General features: G+C 40.9%; 1 long non-coding RNA gene across 1 annotated transcript in view; it reads left to right on the forward strand.

The window, feature by feature from the left end:
* Positions 1 to 2,579: 2,579 nt before the first annotated feature.
* The window catches only part of LOC138824558 (uncharacterized), an 89,108-nt gene continuing 72,143 nt past the window's right edge, over positions 2,580 to 19,544 (forward strand). Inside the window, exon 1 of the long non-coding RNA XR_011371133.1 lies at positions 2,580 to 2,639. This is a non-coding gene — a long non-coding RNA (uncharacterized lncRNA). The remainder of the gene's footprint in view (positions 2,640 to 19,544) is intronic.

The following is a 19,544-nucleotide window of genomic DNA, read 5'->3' on the forward strand; positions in this document are numbered from 1 at the left end:
ACTAGCTTAGAACTGTGGTTCTCAGAACTCAGCCTCCTGAGTGTCTAGGATGATAGGCAAAAAGACCAGTGCCTCACTTAAATAAAGTGCACTCACTTTATTTAGTCCATTTGGTATATTCACTTATATAACTTATCTTATTCCTTTTGGTGTAATCACTTATATAACAAGTAAGTGTATTCACTTATATAACCGATGTATTTCGAGCACTTGTCCTTAGGGCATGGCCGTTGGTAATGGAAAATCTATAGAAACTGGGTGTGGTGGTTCATGGCTCAGATGGTGGGGTCAGGAGGGTCATACAATTTTAATACCTCAGTCTTCTGGTTTGAAACTTCAAAGGATAGTCTTGAAAATTAAATGAGAGAACATATGCACATCAAAATTCCGACTGACAATGGCTCCATAGCATATACTCAACAAAGGTCAGTTTTAATCACTGTCCTCACCATCTTCAAAATTAAAAAAAAATAACCATGTGCTCGTGGCTCACGCCTGTAATCCTAGCTCTTCAAAAGGCTGAGATCTGAAGATCACAGTTCAAAGTCAGCTTAGGCAGGTAAGTCTGTGAGACTCTTCACTCTAATTAATCACCAAGTAAAAGCCAGAAGTGGAGCTGTGGCTCAAGTGGTAGGATACTAGCCTTGAGCAAAAGAAGCTCAGGAACAGGCTCAGGCCCTGCAAACCCCAGAGTGCACAGGTGTGTGTTTGTACACACACACACACACACACACACACTCACTCTCCCTTTGGAAGATGTGAAGTGCTCTCATGTCTACTTCAGGTGCCCCAGGACACCTCGGAGATGTGCACCACAGGATCTCAGGGAAGACTTCAGAGGAGAGCCCGCACCAGCTCTGTCTTTTCTGCAAGGAGATTCAGAGGTAGTTTTCTGAACTCAAGAAGAGAATATATGCTACAGAGAATTGGGATGAATCCTGTGTTCCTTGTTCTGACAATTTCCTATATGCACCTTTTGCACAGCATTTCAGTGGATTTACTAACATATAAACATGGTGATTATGTTAAGCACCACCATAACCCTCAGATTCAGCACCCCTGTTTTGAGACTCCTTGCAGATTGTACAAACTCTGTCTAAACACCCTAAGACACCATAAGAGATCTTATCAGGGGCAGATGGTGCCTCATTGAGACCCATTTCCCTCGCTGGGGCCACGCCTGTCCCCCTCTCCCAGCTGTCGTGGATGTTTGGTGCCCAGGAGTCACACTTACTCTCCTTTCCTGAGGATTGCTCTTGTCTCATAGTAATGCATACCAGGAAGTACATCCAGCTCCCAAACACAAGCATGGCATGCAGCGTGGACCAACTGAGGCTGTGGTCTGAATTCTGTGCTACAAGGGATACTTCCGAGCTCCTCCTGTCGTTAGGCTGAGATCTCCCTGGAAAGCACCTTTTTTTTTTTTTTTCCTATCATGCACAGCCACTCTTATATATGTTTCTTTTTTTCTTTCCATATATATTATTTATTGTAAAAATACTGTACAGAGGGGTAATGAGGACATTTCCTATTGAGCATTGTTACCTCCTCCTTTATTTTCCCCCTACCATGCCTTCCCTCCCTGCCTCCCACCCTCCTCCCTCCCCACCCCAAATTGTAAAGTTCGTTTTCAACATAATGTCTTGTACATCTCATTGTTACAATGGGTCAACCTGTATCCTTATTTAAGCATTTGTTATATCCCTTCCCCTCCCCAAATTAGAAAAATGTATATACAAGATGCAGGGCACCAGAATCAGATACAGTGAAAACAGGGGTTATACTGTGGGGGAAGAGCATACAAAAGAAGCAAGAGAATCACATAGTGCATTATAAGTACGTTAAAAACAATAGCAGGCAAGAAAAAACCACTTGTGTCCCTGTCTTGGGGTTCATTTTGCTTAACATCATCTTATATGGTCAGTATTCTTGTAAGTAATGGCTTGCAGGAGAATCTATCTCAGATGCCGCTTGCGGGCACCTGACTTAAGAGGGAGAGGAACTTAAGAGTTATGCTGAGGTGTGACAAAGGGCTACAGGAGACAAGCATGGTGGATTAAGGAAGGTTAGGAAGCTGTCCGGAGCCCTGGCTCCTTCCTCCCATCCCTGCTCCTTTTCTTCCTTTCCCCCACTGCACATCCTGTGGCTCTCTGCTTGAATCTAAGTATTTGTCACAGATTTGGCAGGGGTGGGGAGGGAGGGGTTTCACCAACAGCAATTGAGCCAAGTGGTCGCGGTGGAGCCCTCTGATTCTGCATCAGGAGTTTTCCCCTTGAGCTGCAGGAAGACTCACTTCCGAGATGATCCTTTAAGCAGGCAGCTGAGGAGTGGAGATTAATGCATTAGGGCTGGGGATTCCCATCCGAGCACACAGTCTCTTTTTTGACTGAGAATGGATAGGCAGATAGGAGAGAAAGTGCAGCATCATGTTTTGGTGGTTAACTTGGCAGCCTGTAGCTCATTTTAATTACGCTGAAGTAATTATCTCGGGCACACAGCTGGGTTTGTATTCCTGTGACTCGTGAGTCATTCCTCCATAGAGGAGTAAACCAAGCAAGGGGAAAAAGAAAAGCTGGGGACTTCAGTGGGCGAGCTTCAGAAAATGGCAAAGTTTGGACCCGAAAGAGAAGATTGACAAGGTGACAACGTGCTTTTCTATCAGCAGCTAACAGTGTGAGTGGGAAAGAAATGGATCCCAAGGCTGTTTTAGGATAAGATCGATCAGAGGCAAGTGAGAGGTAGGATGGAGAAGAACTAATGGAAAAGTAAGTCATTGGGGATGACCCGTAGAGTACAGTGATCACCTGCATGGCTCTTGGAGGGTAAACAGGCCTGAATTAGAATCTGCATTCTGTCACTGGATCATTTCAGAGAAAATAGTTTTGCCTCTCAGGGTCTCAGTTTCTTTTTTTTATTTTTATTTTTATTTTTATTTTTTTATTTTATTTTATTTGAGAACATACTGTACAGAGGGGTTACAATTACATGGGCGGGATAATGCATACATTTCTTACCAAGCATTGCAGCCTCCTCCTTTGTTTACCCTTCACCTCCCTTCCCAGCCTCCCCCCTCCCCCCCACCCAATCATACCCCCCTCCCCCCCCACACCGACATTGTAAAGCTGGTTTTGACATGACATTTTGTACTTCTCATTGTTGCAACAGGTCCACCTGAATCCTTAAACGACTTGTTTGTCCCCATCTCCTCCACATGTTATACTGATATCAAATATAGTGAAAGCGGGGGTTACACTGTGGGGGAGGGACATACAAAGCAACAAAGAGATAATCTTATAAATGCGTTAGAAACACATGCATTAAAGAAACAAAAACATTAAAATACACATCTAAGGGTTCGTTTTCCTAACATCACATTATCTGACCTTTTCCGCTTGACTCATACCTATACTAGATATTGCAAATAAGGGAAACCATGGGACCTATGCTTCTTTGGGCCTGGCTTACTTCACTTAATATAATTTTTTCCAAACCTTTCCATTTCCTAACAAATGGGGAAATGTCATTCTTTCTGATGGAGGCATAGAATTCCATTGTGTATATATACCACATTTTCTTGATCCATTCATCTACTGAGGGGCATCTGGGTTGGTTCCATATCTTAGCTATGGTAAATAATGCTGCAATAAACATAGTTGTGCTGGTAGCTTTAGTGTGGTCTTGTTTGTAAACATTTGGGTAAATGCCCAAAAGCGGGATTGCTGGATCATAGGGGAGATCTATGTGAAGTCTTTTGAGGAACCTCCATACTGCTTTCCAAAGTGGTTGAACAAGTTTACATTCCCACCAACAATGAAGTAAGGTTCCTTTCTGTCCACATCCCCTCCAGCATCTGTTGTTGTTAGAGTTCTTGATTTTTGCTGTTCTAACTGGAGTGAGGTGATATCTCAATGTTGTTTTGATTTGCATTTCTTTTATGGCTAGGGATGTTGAACATTTCTTCATGTGTCTATTGGCCATCCTTCTTTCTTCTTCAGAGAAGCTTCTCTTTAAGTCTTTCTCCCACTTATTTATTGGGCAGTTGTTTCTTTGAGGATTTGTTGTTGGGTGGTTTAATTTTTTGAGTTCCAAGTATATTTTAGATATGAGACCCTTGTCCGTTGTATGGCTAGTAAAGATCTTCTCCCAATCCGTGGGCTTTCTATTGATCTTGCTAGCTATGTCATTTGCCCTGCAGAAGCTGTGCAACCTTATGCAATCCCATTTGTCCAACCTTTCTTTGATTTGTTGTGTTTCCGGGTCTCTATTCAGAAAATTTCGGCCTGAGCCAAGGAGACCTAGGGTTTCTCCTATTCCATCCTGTAATGTTTTCAGAGTGTCTGCTTTGAGTTCAAGGTCTTTGATCCATTTGGAGTTGATTCTGGTGCAGGGTGATATATAAGGATCTAGCTTAAGTTTTCTACATGTAGTTAACCAATTTTGCCAGCACCATTTACTGAAGAGGTTGTCTTTCTTCCATTCTATTGTTTTAGCTCCCTTATCGAAGATTAGATGGCTATAGGTCTGTAGGTTCATTTCTGGGATTTCAGTTCTATTCCATTGGTCCTGAGGTCTGTTCTTATGCCAATACCAAGCTGTTTTGATTACTATGGCTTTATAGTAGAGTTTGAAATTTGGTATTGATATTCCTCCAGCAGTGTTCTTTCCATTGAGGAGCGTTTTTGCTATTCGGGGTCTTTTATTGTTCCATATGAATTTTTGGATTGCCTCTTCTATTTCCTTCAAGAATGAGGTTGGAATTTTGATAGGTATTGCGTTGAATTTGTAGATAGCCTTGGGAAGTATTGCCATTTTCACGATGTTAATCTTTCCAATCCAGGAGCATGGGAGGTTTTGCCATTTTTTAAATTCTGTGTTGATTTTCTTTTTTAAGATTTTAAAGTTTTCATCATAGAGGTCCTTCACTTCTTTAGTTAATTCCTAGGTATTTTATTTTTTGTGGGGCTATTACAAATGGAGTTGCTTTCCTAATTTCAGCCACACTTTTCTCATTGTTGGCATACAGAAAAGCCATTGATTTTTGGGGGTTAATTTTATAACCTGCTACTTTGCCAAAGTTTTGAATCAGCTTGAGTAATTTGGGAGTGGAGTCTATGGGATTCTTTAAATACAAGATCATGTCATCTGCAAAGAGGGAGAGTTTTATTTCTTCTTTCCCTATTTGGATCCCCTTTATGTCTGCATCTTGTCTTATTGCTGTAGCTAGGCATTCTAATACTAGATTGAAGAGAAGTGGAGAGAGTGGGCATCCTTGTCTTGTTCCTGAGTTAAGAGGAAATGGCTTTAGTTTTTCACCATTGAGTATAATGCTGGCTGTAGGTTTGTCATATACAGCCTTTATTGTATTGAGGAATGTTCCATGGATTCCTAATTTTTCCAAAACCTTCATCATAAAGGGGTGTTGGATCTTGTTGAATGCTTTTTCTGCATCTATTGAGATAATCCTGTGGTTCTTATTCTTGCTCCGGTTGATGTGATGAATAATATTAATTGATTTGCGTATATTGAACCAGCTTTGCATCCCTGAAATGAATCCTGTCTGATCATGGTGTATGATTTTTTGGATGAATTGTTGAAGTCGATTGGACAAAATTTTGTTGAGAAGTTTTGCATCAATGTTCATCAAAGAAATGCATCTAGATTTCTCTTTCTTTGATGAGTCCCTGCCTGGTTTTGGGATGAGGGTTATGATGGCTTCATAGAATGTGTTGCGTAGTGAGCTTTCTCTTTCAATTTCATTGAAGAGTTGGAGGAGTATTGGTGTGAGCTCTGCTTTGAAGGCCTTGTAAAATTCCGCTGTAAAACCATCTGGTCTTGGACTTTTCTTAGCTGGGAGGTCTCTTATTGCTGTTTCTATTTCAATGTTTGATATGGGCCTGTTAAGCTGGTTTAACTCATCTTGGTTTAGTTTTGGCATGTCAATATTTGCTAGGAAAAGGTCCATTTCTGTCAAGTTCTCAAACTTATTAGCATAAAGTTTTGAGAAGTATTCCCTTATAATGTTCTGAATCTTGGTTGTTTCTGTGGTGATGTTTCCATTCTCATCTCTGAGTTTATTAATTTGGGTGTGTTCTCTCCTTTTTCTGATAAGATTTGCTAAGGGTCTGTCAATTTTGTTAAGTTTTTCGAAGAACCAACTCTTTGTTTTGTTGATTCTTTCTATAGTTTTTTTGGATTCTAATTCATTTAATTCTGATTTAATTTTGATTATTTCTTTCCGTCTACTGGATTGGGGTTTATCTTGCTGCTCTTTTTCAAGGAGGTTTAGATGTGTCATTAAATTGTTAGTTTCAGATCTCTAGAACATTTGAATTTCCTTTCTAATCTCTTCCATGACCCACTCATGATTCAGCAGTGTGTTGTTCAGTCTCCATGTGATACCGGACTTTCTTTGGTGGCTTTTGGTGTTGAGTTCTAATTTTATTCCCTTGTGGTCAGAGAGAATGCAAGGTATAACTTCAATGTTTCTGAATTTAGACAAATTTGCTTTGTGGCCTAAAATGTGGTCTATTTTAGAAAACGTTCCATGTGCTGCTGAGAAGAATGTGTATTCTGATGCTGCTGGGTGAAATGTTTGGTAAATGTCTGTTAAGTCTAGTTGATCTATGCAGCTGTTTAGATCTGCGGTTTCTCTGTTTAGTTTTTGCCGAGTTGATCTATCTAGTGGGGAGAGTGGTGTGTTAAAATCCCCAACAATTAATGTCTTTGGATCTATATGGGATTTGAGGGAAAGTAGTGTTTCTTTGATAAATTTGGGTGCTCCATTGTTTGGCGAATAGATATTTAGAATTGTAATATCCTCCTGAAGGAGAGATCCTTTAATTAGTATGTAGCGACCTTCTCTATCTCTTCTCACGAATTTTAATTTGAAGTCTATTTTATCTGATATTAGATTGCAACTCCCGCCTGTTTATGAGGGCCGTTTGCTTGGTAGATTTTGTTCCAGCCTTTCACATTGAAAATGTGTTTGTTTTTACGGGCAAGCTGTGACTCCTGCAGGCAGCAGATAGAAGGGTCTTGTTTTTTAATCCAACTAGACAGTCTATGTCGCTTAATTGGAGAGTTCAGTCCGTTAACGTTAAGAGATAGGACTGAGAGGTATTTGGGAGTTCCTGCCATGTTTTCTACCTTCTTGGGCGCTGCGAAAACTGGGTTCTTCCTATGGTTCTTGGATTCTCAGTTTGGGTGCAGTTTGTTGGCCTTTATTGTGGTCTTGTTGGTTTTCTATGTGTAGGACATCTTTAAGAATCTTTTGTAGGGCTGGTTTGGTGGAGATGTATTGTTTCAATTTTTCTTTGCTGTGGAAGGTTTTTATTTGGCCTTCAGTTATGAAGGAGAGTTTAGCTGGGTACAGTATTCTTGGTTGATAGTTGTTTGTTTTTAGGGCATGGCACACATCATTCCAGGCTCTTCTTGCTTTGATTGTCTCTGCTGAGAAATCTGAGGTGATTCTAATTGGTTTCCCTTTATAGGTGATTGCCCTTTTCTCCCTGACAGCTTTAAGGATCTTTTCCTTGTTCTGAGTTGATCCTGTGTGGATTATAATGTGACGGTGGGATGTCCTATTCTGGTCTGGTCTATTTGGGGTTCTAAAGGCTTCTTGTATCTGAATAGGCCTATCTTTTTGCATGTTTGGGAAGTTCTCTGCTAGGATCCTGTTAAACAAATTTCCTAGACCATTAACTTCTGTTTCTAGGTGCTCCTCTACACCCATTATCCTTAAGTTAGGCCTTCTGATGGTGTCTTCCAGGTGTTGAATAGATCTGTCATATTTCTTGGACTTGTCTTGGATGGTTGTATGTTCTTTCTCTATAATATCTAGGCTGTCTTCCATCCCTGAGATTCGATCTTCTGCATGGTCTAACCTGCTGTCAAGACTCTCTACTTTGTTTTTTATCTCTTTTCCTTCTAATTGGTCAGCTTTGATGGCTTCAAGTTCTTTGTTGAAGCTCTGTTTTAGGTCTTGTATGAATCTCTTTACTTCCTTAATTTGGTGTTCAGTGTTTGTCCTCAAATCACTTAGTTGGTTGGATATGGTTTCTTTGGACTCCCATTCCTTCTGTTGGGTTCCATTCAGCTTTCGCTTTGTGGTCTCCCTGACTTCCTTCAGCTCTTTGTTAATGGATTCTATGGATGCCTTTAGTGATCTTTGTGTGTTCTCTACCTGGTCTCTCAATTCCTGTATTACTCTTTGATTAGCTTCCTCGCGTTCGTGGGATTCCTGCAGTTCTCTTTGAGTGTTCTCAGCCTGCTCACGCCATTCCTCCCTTTCTCTTTGAGTATTATCAAGTTGTTCACGCAAATCCTGTATCAGTTTTTGTGTAGCTTCCTCACGCTTATGATATTCCTGTATAAACTTCTGGGATGCCTCCTCTCTCTCCCTATCACGCTCATACAGAGTCCTTTGTACATTGTCGAACTTCTCATTTATCATGTTTGCTAGTAGTGTTTGTAGAGCTATTTGGGAACTCTCCTCTGGATTATTCATTATCTGTTCTAATCCCTGATTATCAAGATTGGGAATTGAGATACCCGAATTTGCCATTTTTCTTGTGTTTTTCTGGCTTACTCTGCCCATTTGAGATGAAGATAGCACCAGTTTTGTGCTAGAACACTATCTAAAGGCAACCATCAACCAAAGTTTGCATTTGTACAGTCAATAGTCTACAGATACAATCTAGTTCAACAGATACATCTATTCAACATCAAACAACTATATGTTAAAGGACTTCAAACCGCAGAAAAGAATTTGGAAAACCAGAAATTATTAGGATTAGGGAGAGATGTGGGTAAAAAATAGGAATAGATTGCTGTGGGGAGGCACAGGGAGAGTTAACTATGTCCTAATCACAATGCAGGAAATGGGTTGGGTAGGATGCAAGTAGAGAGAGAGAGAAAAAGAAGAGACGGAAAGGGGAATGAAAAGAGACCAGAAAAAAATTAGAAACGTAAAAATTAATGTTATTATAGAGATTAAAAGACCATCTATTTAGAGAGGAATGTGAATATGTTGAGAGAAAGGGAGGGACATAGAGGAGATGTGAAAAACCTTAAGGATGGGAAAGGGAGAAGAAAAGATCAGAAGTTCAGTAGAGCTAGACAAAAAACAAAAAGATAATTAAGAAAGAAAGAAAAAGAGAAAGAAGACAAGAAAAGAAAGGAAAACGCTCATTCACATATTCCTAAAATAAAAATTATAGGAGGAGAAAAAAAAAGTTACTGGAAAACAATTATTTTTTTCAGAAGAGGCAAAAATTAAATATTAATAAAAGTTTTAGAAGAGAAAAAATTTATATATATATATATATATATATATATGGTAACAAAAAACAAAAAACAAACAAAAAAAGAAAAGAAGAAGAAGAAAAAAAAAGAAAAAAAAGTCCTTTGACTTTTTTTTGGGGGGGGGGGAGGGGTGGGAAGAATCCTGTATCTCCCTTTTCTCTGTAACCTGCCTCTTGTTGGAGTCTCTGGTCAGCTTGAGGTCCTGTGGTTTGATTGGTTTCTTAAGTCAATTTGTTGGAAGAGGCAGAAAAGTGCTCTGCTTTACCCAAAATTTTGAGATCCCCCTCCCAGGTTAGTTTTCTGGGAGGGTGATCTGCTTTGAGAATCACAAAAGAGGGGGATGCAGTGATGGGTCTAGGTTCTGGGTAGAGTTGAGGCCTTTTCCCTGGGGCTATTTTGTGATAAAACTCACAGTGCCCAGCCTGGAGCCGTTCTCAGGGTTTCTGTTTTTCAATTGATTGTGGTGGCTGCTAGAGGGAGGGGCAGCCTCTGGCTCTGGTTACCCAATGAGGAAAGCCGCTCCAATGGCTGGCGCCTGAGCTGGGTGACTTTTCCCTGGATGGAGCTGAGTCTGGCAGGTCACTTCGCCGTTAAGTTCTTGTGACCTGCTAAATGACTCGTTTTATTCCAAGGCCTGAGCTGGAGCTGGCAGCTCCTCCGAGCTTTGTCGGTATCCAAGATGGAGATCACCGGTGCTGGGGGGGGAGGGGTGGCCTTCCCTCCTCTGCTCCCTGAGAAGGAGTGAGGACGTCGGGCTTGTACTCACGCCGAGTCTTGGATCCTGGGTCGTCTCTGGTCTGCAAACTGCAGGATGAAGATGTCCGCTCCTTGTCGGTTCTTGTTGGTGTTGAGTAGAATCCGCTTGTCCGCTGCGTCTGGCTCCTTCGTCCCGGACTCTCTGTGTCTCAGGTATGACCCCGCGGCGGTGGTCGCTGCAGCGACCCTGCTGCCGCAGCGGCAGCTGCTGGCAGGCGCTCAGATGTGTCTCCTTGTCTTGGCTTCCCCTCTCTTGACTAACTCTCTGTCCTGTGATGGCACACTTGGTGTGATTCTCTGGCTTAGGACTGTTCACTGGAACTCTAAATCTGCTTTCTATGCGAGAGCTTGTTCAGATTCCAGCTTCTCCTCCACCATCTTCCCGGAACCTCTCCAGGGTCTCAGTTTCTTTATACATATTACAAGGCCAGAGAATTCGTCTTGATGCTCTATGTCCTTCCTTCCATGTGCGCTGTTTGGTCCTACTATTGCTAAGCCTAAAGGGAAGGCATAGAGGCCTCTTCTGTCCTATGCATTGTCCTTGGCAGACAGTACTAATCAAGCACAACTTCTTCTGAGGCTGATTGCGGTGGCATCAGAGCCCTGATTCTAGAAGCAACTCCTAAGTTTAAACAAGTTAGAATCTTAATTGAAAGCAGAAAACATCACTCATTTAAGATGTTTGGTTTTGATAGTTGATATTACCATCTGTTAAATGAGATGCTTGAAAAAGGGGATCCTTACTGTTTCCGACATTTGACATTTGGGCTTTGTTTTATGTTTGAATCATATAAATTTTATTGTTCGGTGGTGTCATTTGGTCACAAATCACACTAATAAGAGAAATTAACATAAATGAATCTGCAAAATGAAAATATATGTTTAAAAATTAGTGAATATTGAAATTGTTTAATCCAGAAGCCAGTCAATGGTGTTCGGATGTGAGAAAAGAGTTTTGAAAAAAACTCCAAAACATTGTGAATTTGAAGCAATGGTTTTCTAGTTCTAGTAATAAACAGATGTATTAGGGACTGGGAAGGTGGCTCAGTGGTAGAGTGCTTGCCTCACATGCATGAGGCCCTTGGTTCAATTCCTCAGCACCGCATAAGCAGAAAAAGCCAGAAGTGGCACTGTGGCTCAAGTGGTAGAGTTCTAGCCTTGAGATGAAGAGCTGAGGGACAGCACCCAGGCCCAGAGTTCAGGCCCCACAACTGACAAAACAAAACAATACAAAAGACAGATGTATTATGTTCTAGGCGCAATTTAAATGTTTTAAACAACTGTAATAAGCTTCACAATGTGTAACTTCAATTCCATTAGAATTGAAGATGTAATTTCTGGATTGTCTTGTAAAATGTTATCTTCCTTCTTTTTATGCTATTTGGAGTTGGAAGCACTTCTTCTTGGCATATTTATTTGGAAAAATTAAAACATTTCTTAGAAGTGGAGTTGTGGTTCAGTAGCTTTGAGTGAAAGAGCTCAGGGACAGTGCCCAGGCCCTGAGTTCAAGTCCTACGACTGACAAAAAATTCTTATTATTCTTCAGAATCCCAATATATTTTCAGTGAAAAACAGATTATTCTACCATTCCTGATAAGTCAATTTTACAGGTCTTTAAACAATTTATTATTTTTTATTTTATGTATTAGATAGCTATAATACCTTTATCTATTTTCTTTTTTATCATGCATTAAAAAAATTGTTACCATAAAGGTGATATATAGAGGGTTATAGTTACATAAGTCATGTAGTGAGTATAGTTCTTTTTGGAAAATGTTATCCCTTGCTCTCTCCAAGTTTTTCCCTCCTGTCCCCACACACAAGTTGTATGGTTCATTTTTAACATCGTGTCCAGTGAGTACCACTGCTGCACTTGTTCATCCTTTGTCACACTATTTTTGTGTATCCCCTTACTCTTCCAAAGACAGATAAATGAACAAACAAGGTAAAGAGAAAAGAAAACAAAAACAGCAGCAAAGAAAAAAACCCTCTTGTTTCCATTTCCTAGAGTTAATGTAAATAGATATTATTTTATCTGATCAGATGCACATAGGTGTTGCACCTTTGTGTTCCTCAAATAACAATATCCTCCTTTGGTTTCACTGTGTGTGAATGCCTAGAGATCTGTATAATTGATCATGTCCTAGTGTAGTGTGTGTGTGTGTGCATGCGTGCATGTGCATATGTGTCTGTGTGTGTGTATTCATGCTGGTCCTGAGGCTTGAACTCAGGACCTGGGCACTGTCCCTGAGCTTTTGTGTACAAGGCTAGCACTCTATTACTTGAGCCACATCTTTACTTTTGGCTTTTTTTGTGGTTAATTAGAGATAAGAGTCTTAGAGACTTCCCTGTCCAGGCAAGCTTTGAACCATCATCCTCAGATCTCTGCCTTTTGAGTAGCTAGGATTATAGGCATGATCCACAGGTGCCTGGCAATATTCTAGTATTTAAGAGATAGATGAATGGATTTGATCATTTTGGCTCCCACCTTATTTATTGGTTGCTCTTCAGACATATAAGAATATAAACTGGAAATCTGCTCATAAACATATATATGTGTCTATATAGTGTAATTACAAATATATATAAACATACATACACAAATATATGTGAATATATATATATATTCACTTCTTAAACGTGACTGTACTGTATATGCTGCAGATGGCTGACTAGCCTTTCTTAAGTCCTATCTTCAGATAATCAAAACCAGAACCACATTCACAAATGTAGTCTCTTTCAGAACAGCATTTTCTGACTGATTACCATAACATACCACACTAATGTCTGTCCCTAAATTGAGATCTGACCCAATTTTCCATGTATTACCAGGTGATATAGATATCAGCAAAAAGCATTTGCTTGGCTCCAAAGCAATAGTAAAGCCTCTGTTGGCTTCATTATTGGCTTTGTTGTTAGCTTTGCATTTGTCAAGTTTCCTTTGGCAAAAGATAATAAGATTCCAGAAATGAAAATATTGATGTATAACAACATCTTGGCTGATTGGAAAGAGGAGTTTGTATTTGATTTCCATAAAAGATGCAAATTTTAGGGGGAAGCAATGGTTTAGTTGGTCTGGGGGAAAAGTTCCTTATGAAATTTGCATCTGAGACATTACATTTACATATATAAGTATATATACCTATATATTTTCCTATAGCTTATGGAATATGAATTCAAATACATGTAACTGGTAAGGTAAAAAAGTAGAGCTTAGAAACTGGCCTCCAGTTGTAGAGCACCACCCAATGAGTAAAAGGAAAACGCAGATGCTGAGTTGAAGTCTTGATCTCAGACCAAAAAAAAAAAAAAAGATATTAAAAAAGTAAAGAGCATTCAGACTAGTCTGAAAGAGATATGATTGAAGTCTGTAAATACTTTGCTGGTGTGTTTACATAAATTATCTGATTTAATCCTTTCTAACACTCTCGGAGATAAGTGGCTTTATTCTAGTTTGGCTTTTGGGAAGCAGAATTAGTGAGAATTAGCAATTCCTCTAATACCTTAAGAAAGGCTTTTTAGACATACACTTACATTAGTTTGTTTTCTTGTTACAGTGATAGAATACCTGAGAAAAACAACTTATAGGGATGGAGGAAGGATTCATTTTAGCTTGTGGTCTAAGAGGTTTCAGCCCATCATGGTGGGAAGGATGTGGTACAGAAAAGTGGTTCCCGGTAGCCAGAAGTAGAGGGGGGGAAGTGAGGAGAGGGAAGAGGAAAAGGAGAGGGCAGGTGAGGGGGGGGGAGAGGAGAGAATGGAAGGGAGGGGGAGAGGGTCGAGGGTGGAGGGGAGGGGGAGAGGGAGAAAGGGAGGGAGAGAAGGAAGAGGGTGGAGGGGAGGGGGAAGATTGAGAGAGGGAGAGGAGAGAGGGGAGAGAGGGAAGAAGGGGGAGGGGAAGAGACAGGGAGAAGGTGAGGGAGAGAGAGAGGGAGAGAGGGAGAGCTAGGACAATATCCAGCCTCCCTTGGAGATAGCCACAGTGACTTAACTTTCTCCAGTTAGGTCTTATCTCCTAATGTTTCCAGAACCTTCCAAAACAGTATCACTAGCTAGGAACCAAGCATTCAACACATGAGCCTATAAGGGATAGTTCCTATCCGTAATATAACAGTATTCCTCATTGTTCCAATGTGATGCCATTGGTGTGGGAAAGAAACCCTCGTGGATGAAGTGGTGGCATTTATTATGATTAATGTATTAATGAGACACGTACATAGGTAAGACGCTAAAGTAAGAAATTTGGATCTTGTTCCAAATGTAAAGAGAGGGGCTGCTGAGCTTTTACTGGAGGGGAGGTGGACCTCAGCTGATTTATGTCTTTTTTTTTTTTTTTGTCGGTCATGGGGATTGAACTCTGGGCCTGGGCGCTGTCCCTCAGCTCTTCGGCTCAAGGCTAGTGCTCTGCCACTTGAGTCACAGCACCACTTCTGGTTTTCTGGTGGTTAATTGGAGATGAGAGTCTCACAGACTTTCCTGCCTGGGCTGGCTTTGAACTTCGATCCTCAAATCTCAGCTTCCTGAGTAGCTAGGATTACAGGTGTGAGCCACCGATGCTCAGCTGATTTACGTTTTAAAAGATAGGGCTGGTTAATTCTGGTAAGGCCTGGATGGTAAGTATTTTGGGCTCACTGTACAATTCTGATTTAGTGGAAAATTAGCCATAGAAACCAAGTATGATGACACACACCTAAAATACATGCTAGTCTGGAGGCAATCATAAGGAGGATCATAATTCAAAGGCCAACCTAGGCAAAAGTTAAGGAGACGCTAAAAAAATCAGCTGGGCATGGTGGCACATGCGTGTAATCCCAGCTTCTTGGGAGGAGACGTAAGAGTAAAGTGGTATGAGATGAGTCTGGGCAAAAGCAAGAGACCCTCTCTCAAAAGCAAACTAAAATGAAAGGATTTGTGACTCATGTAGGGTACTTGCCTAGCAAACCCAGGCCTTGAGTTCAGTCCTTCCGTAAGGATTGGATGTGAGAGTTCAGGAAAGAAGAGAATACAGAGGTGACTCTGGCTGATGAATGCAGACATCTGCCATTTTCTGAGACGGTAAACATTGCCGGAAGGGCAGGGTCTTTGCTTTTAAGTCAAGTCTAGGCAGGTCTGTTTTTTTTTGTTTTTTTTGTTTTTTTTTTTTTTAAATCATTTGTGGTTGGGGTTTTTGTCACCTTTGTTTTCTTTAAAATGGAAACTCTGCCAGGAATCTCAATTTTTTTTTTTTATTTTGTGAATGGACTTTGAACAGGATTATGTAGAAATGACTTTGGACTTACTTAATGGAAAGTACTTAATGAGAGCACATCATATTATCCCCGATTCTGCTATACTTATGCCTGGCAAATTGCTGGCCCCACCAATTGGGGAGATTGTAGAGTGAAGAGTTCCCAATATTGAGTAGTTTCTGCCACACAGGGGGAAGGAGTACACTGCTGTATTGAAAATAGTTGCCCAGTGTGTCTCAGAGAGATGGAATAGTTAAATATCCTCTTATTCCTTAGTAAAGAGCATGTGGTTTTGATTTGTATGTGGTATGATTGGGGCTTATATTATCCTTGACTTTCTTTATCCAATATATTCAGGATGAGTGAAATTACAGCATCTTAAACCATAATAGGAATACTTCTTCTCTTTCATTGATTTGACTCTGTGTGTGTGTGTGTGTGTGTGTGTGTGTGTGTGTTTGTGTGTGTGTGTATGTGTGTGGTGTGTTTGTGTCCTAAGATTACAAATATGTTTTGAGTGGTGTGAAGAAATATTTTATTTTTTATTTTATTTTTATTGTGAAAATACTGTACAGAGGGGTTACAATTACATGGGCAAGATAACGAGTACATTTCTTATCAAGCATTGTAGCCTCCTCTTTTGTTTCCCCTTCCCATCCCTTCCCATCCTCCCCCAGCCCCCCTGGAGAAGAAAATCTGCCTCTCTGGGTAGTGACTGGGGAGGTATTGTGTAGCTGAGATAATTTTGCTCCACATGTTAGAAGCAACAGCTTTGGGACAATCCAAGTCTGAATAAATAAATAAGAGTCAATGAAGTTAAACAATTAAAACACCACCACCACCACCCACAAGAAACCGCAGGTGTTGGGGCAGGATGGTAAGACCTGTTCTGTGACTTTGTGAATGAGAAGAGACAGGCTAACACAGGAGAGACTGGGTCGAAAGAGTGAAAGAAAGAGCACAGATTGAAAGACAGAGAGACAGACACACAGAGACAGACAGACAGAGAGTCAAAGAGAGACAGGGAGACAGAGACAGGCAGATAGAGTAAGTGCAAGTGAGAGAGAGGGGGAGGAGGGAAGAGGGGGAGGAGCAGAAAGGTTATGCAGGCAGGAAAACAGTCCACATCTCCAGGCTCCCTGGGAGAAAAAGGAAACTAAGGCTACAATTGCAAGGAAGCGTTATAAACCAGGTCACAGCAGAGTGACAGACCAGCCTCAGGAGAAGCCCACAGCTATCACGTGCCTCAACTGGTGTGTGTGTGTGTGTGTGTGTGTGTGTGTGTGTGTGTGTGTGTGTGTATGTGTGTGTGTGTTGGTGTGGCAATGACTCTTCATGCATGGCAGGCTGCTTGGTATTAGAGAAGAAAGCCACCTTGTCCCTCCCCCTATCTTAAAGTGCCAAAAGGGCACCATGGTGACAAGGGGCCTATTGTGTGAGACTGAGCTGCTCTGGGGACCTGGAAACAAGAAATAATCACAGTTCAGACACGTGTCACAGTGTGTGGTTGGGGGCTGGCCCATGACAGTGGTCTTGGGGAAGAGACGGGTTGGACATCCGTGGTGGGGCAGGTGGCTCTCTCTACAAACTCTCAGAGTAGTAGCCCCAAGGTAGCTCCCATCGATGGCTACATTCATACCAATAATATGCACTATACATTTGATAGTACGTCGCATATAATCACAAGGTACTATTTTAGCAACAATATATATGAATGATGTATATTAATTAGCCTATGCAAGATATCCTACACTAGTTATTAGCAATTTTCTGGCAGATGGCTGTGCAGAATCTTGGAAAGGATCTTTTGATCCCATTTATCCAACCACTAGATGAAGACCAGCGGTCCCATCTCTGTCGTCAAGAAAGGAGATGCAAGCAGATAGGTGTAGACATGTCTACACCACACCCCGAGACTGTCTCCTCCAAGTCATGGTCTCCACTAAGGCTCCAGCAACAACCACAGCCCTGTCTGGCTGCTCTCACATCACACATACCTGGCACATTCTGCCTTACAAGGTTTCTAATGTCCAACGTTATTCTAAGCTCTACTTGTCTTCAGATTCCTAGGGATCAAGTGAATTTTTGCGTTTCCAGCTGTAGATTCCTTCCATCAGTTTGCCAAAGTCATGGTGACTGTACTCTGTCACCGTGCTGGATTGAAGACTGGGTAAACTTTGAAGGCAACTGCCCTCTAAAATTCTTCAGCGTTGTTGTTTGGGGCTAGGTTAAGTACATAGCACAGGGAGATGACCGAGTTGTGTTCTAGGAAGCCTGCTGTTGAGTGGAGTAGAATGAGAAGGAAGAAAATGCTGGGACCAATCCTAGGCCAATGCACGAAGATCGATAATGACAGTACCAGGCAAGGTAGCATCATTTGGTGGAGATAGAGGCAAAATGGGATAGAAAATTTAACTAGGTCCGATTATAAGGGGCCACGAGTACTGTACTAAACAATTTGGAAACATTTCCTTAAAGCTTCAAGGAATTATTGCAAGGTTTTAAGTTGCAATATCATTGAGCAATGAGATTGAAGTTTTAGATCGACCAGGGCCATGATTGGACACTCCTAAGGACGCTGCTGCCCGAGGAAAGATAAGCAAGGCTGAGTAGCAGAATTCGGGCGATGACAGTGGCTACAAAGAGGGGACCAACTGCAAAGTCAGTTCTCAAGAAGGAGAATCGTCAGGTTCAGGAACATTGAAAATACATTTAAAGGAAGTTAGCCACCAGCACAGTATCCTGAAAGCCACTTTAGTTTTGTAGGGTTTCCCCCCCCTCCTTATCAGACAGAGTGGGTAATTTTCAATTCTATTGTCAGCATTTACTTTTAAAAGTCTTGTACCCAGGCTTTCCCTTTTAGAGACGGAGTTGGAAAGATCATACCTACAGTTTCTCAGAGTCTTTTAAATGTATGAGAAAGAGTCAAGGACAACACAATCCTGGTAAAAATTTCTAATAAGCTCTTTTATGGAGTTAGTTAATTAGAAACGTTACTAAAGTTCACGTAGAAAAGCAAATATTTGTAAGTTGAAAAACTTCTGGAAAATTACAATGATAGCATGCTAGACTTCTGGCACATGTATGGTTTAACAGACTAATAATAGAAGAGAAACAGAATTAGACACAGATACAAACAAAATTTAGATTATGACAGCAGAGGCATCTGAAATCAGTAAAAACAAGTCTTTTAACACATAGTATTGGGACTTGGTAGCTATTTGTAAAAGAGGCAAAATTATATTCATATTTTATAACATGCACAAATAGATTAGGAACCTAAATGAGCCACAGAAATGGTAGAAATAAAAGAATGTTTCTTTTTAATTTTAATATAGGCAAAAATCTTTGTATTCGGATTCAATATCCATGTACAATCTGGATACATTTGACTGCATTCTTGCTTCATGAAACAACACAAAGTACAGAGAAAATTGAGCTGGGTGCCTGGAATCCTAGCTACTCAAAAGGCTGAGGCCTGTGGATTGCAGTTCAAAGCCAGCCTGGGCAGGAAAGTCTGTGGGACTCTTATTTCCAATTAAGCACCAAAAAAAAGGGTAAAAAAAATGGAGCTCTGGCTCACTGGTAAAGCACTGGCCTTGAGTAACAAAGGGCCTGAGATCAAGGCCCAGGATGGGTACATACACAAAGATAATTGAAAAATTGGAAAAAAAAATACCCAGCTTACACTACCCTGAAACTATGAACAGCTTTTAAAAGTTGAGAGTCAAGGGATTGAAATAGGTAGAGAAGAGTGAGGAATGGAATGGTACGGCAGGATGAAGACAGGATGATGCTCTTAGAATTATGGTAATGATTGACATTCCCTTCTCATACTCCCGGCAAGCAATAGAACCAACAAGGATGTGTAGGGAACTCAATGTGGAATTTTCCTCTAACACATAAATATATCTGTATTACAAATGAGCCACCAATGGGTGGAGATAAAAAATGATGACTTAACATATGGAAATTCAGAGACTATTCAATCATGACTGGTTACTGTAAAGCTAAGGGTAAGAAGAGCTGTACATACAGCACTATATAAATAGTTTCTTACAGAAGTTTTGGTTTGAAATTCCAAAACCACTGTATCCATTTGAACTCATGGTCCTTTCTTTCTCCTTCCTCCCTTCCTCCCTTCCTCCCTTCCTCCCTTCCTTCCTTCCTTCCTTCCTTCCTTCCTTCCTTCCTTCCTTCCTTTCTTTTTCTTCCTTCCCTCCTTCCCTCCTTCCTTCCTTCCTTCCTTCCTTCCTT

This window comes from Dipodomys merriami, unplaced genomic scaffold, assembly GCF_024711535.1.
Source record: "Dipodomys merriami isolate MVZ:Mamm:240054 unplaced genomic scaffold, mDipMer1.0.p SCAF_13, whole genome shotgun sequence".
Taxonomy (NCBI): Eukaryota; Metazoa; Chordata; class Mammalia; order Rodentia; family Heteromyidae; genus Dipodomys; species Dipodomys merriami.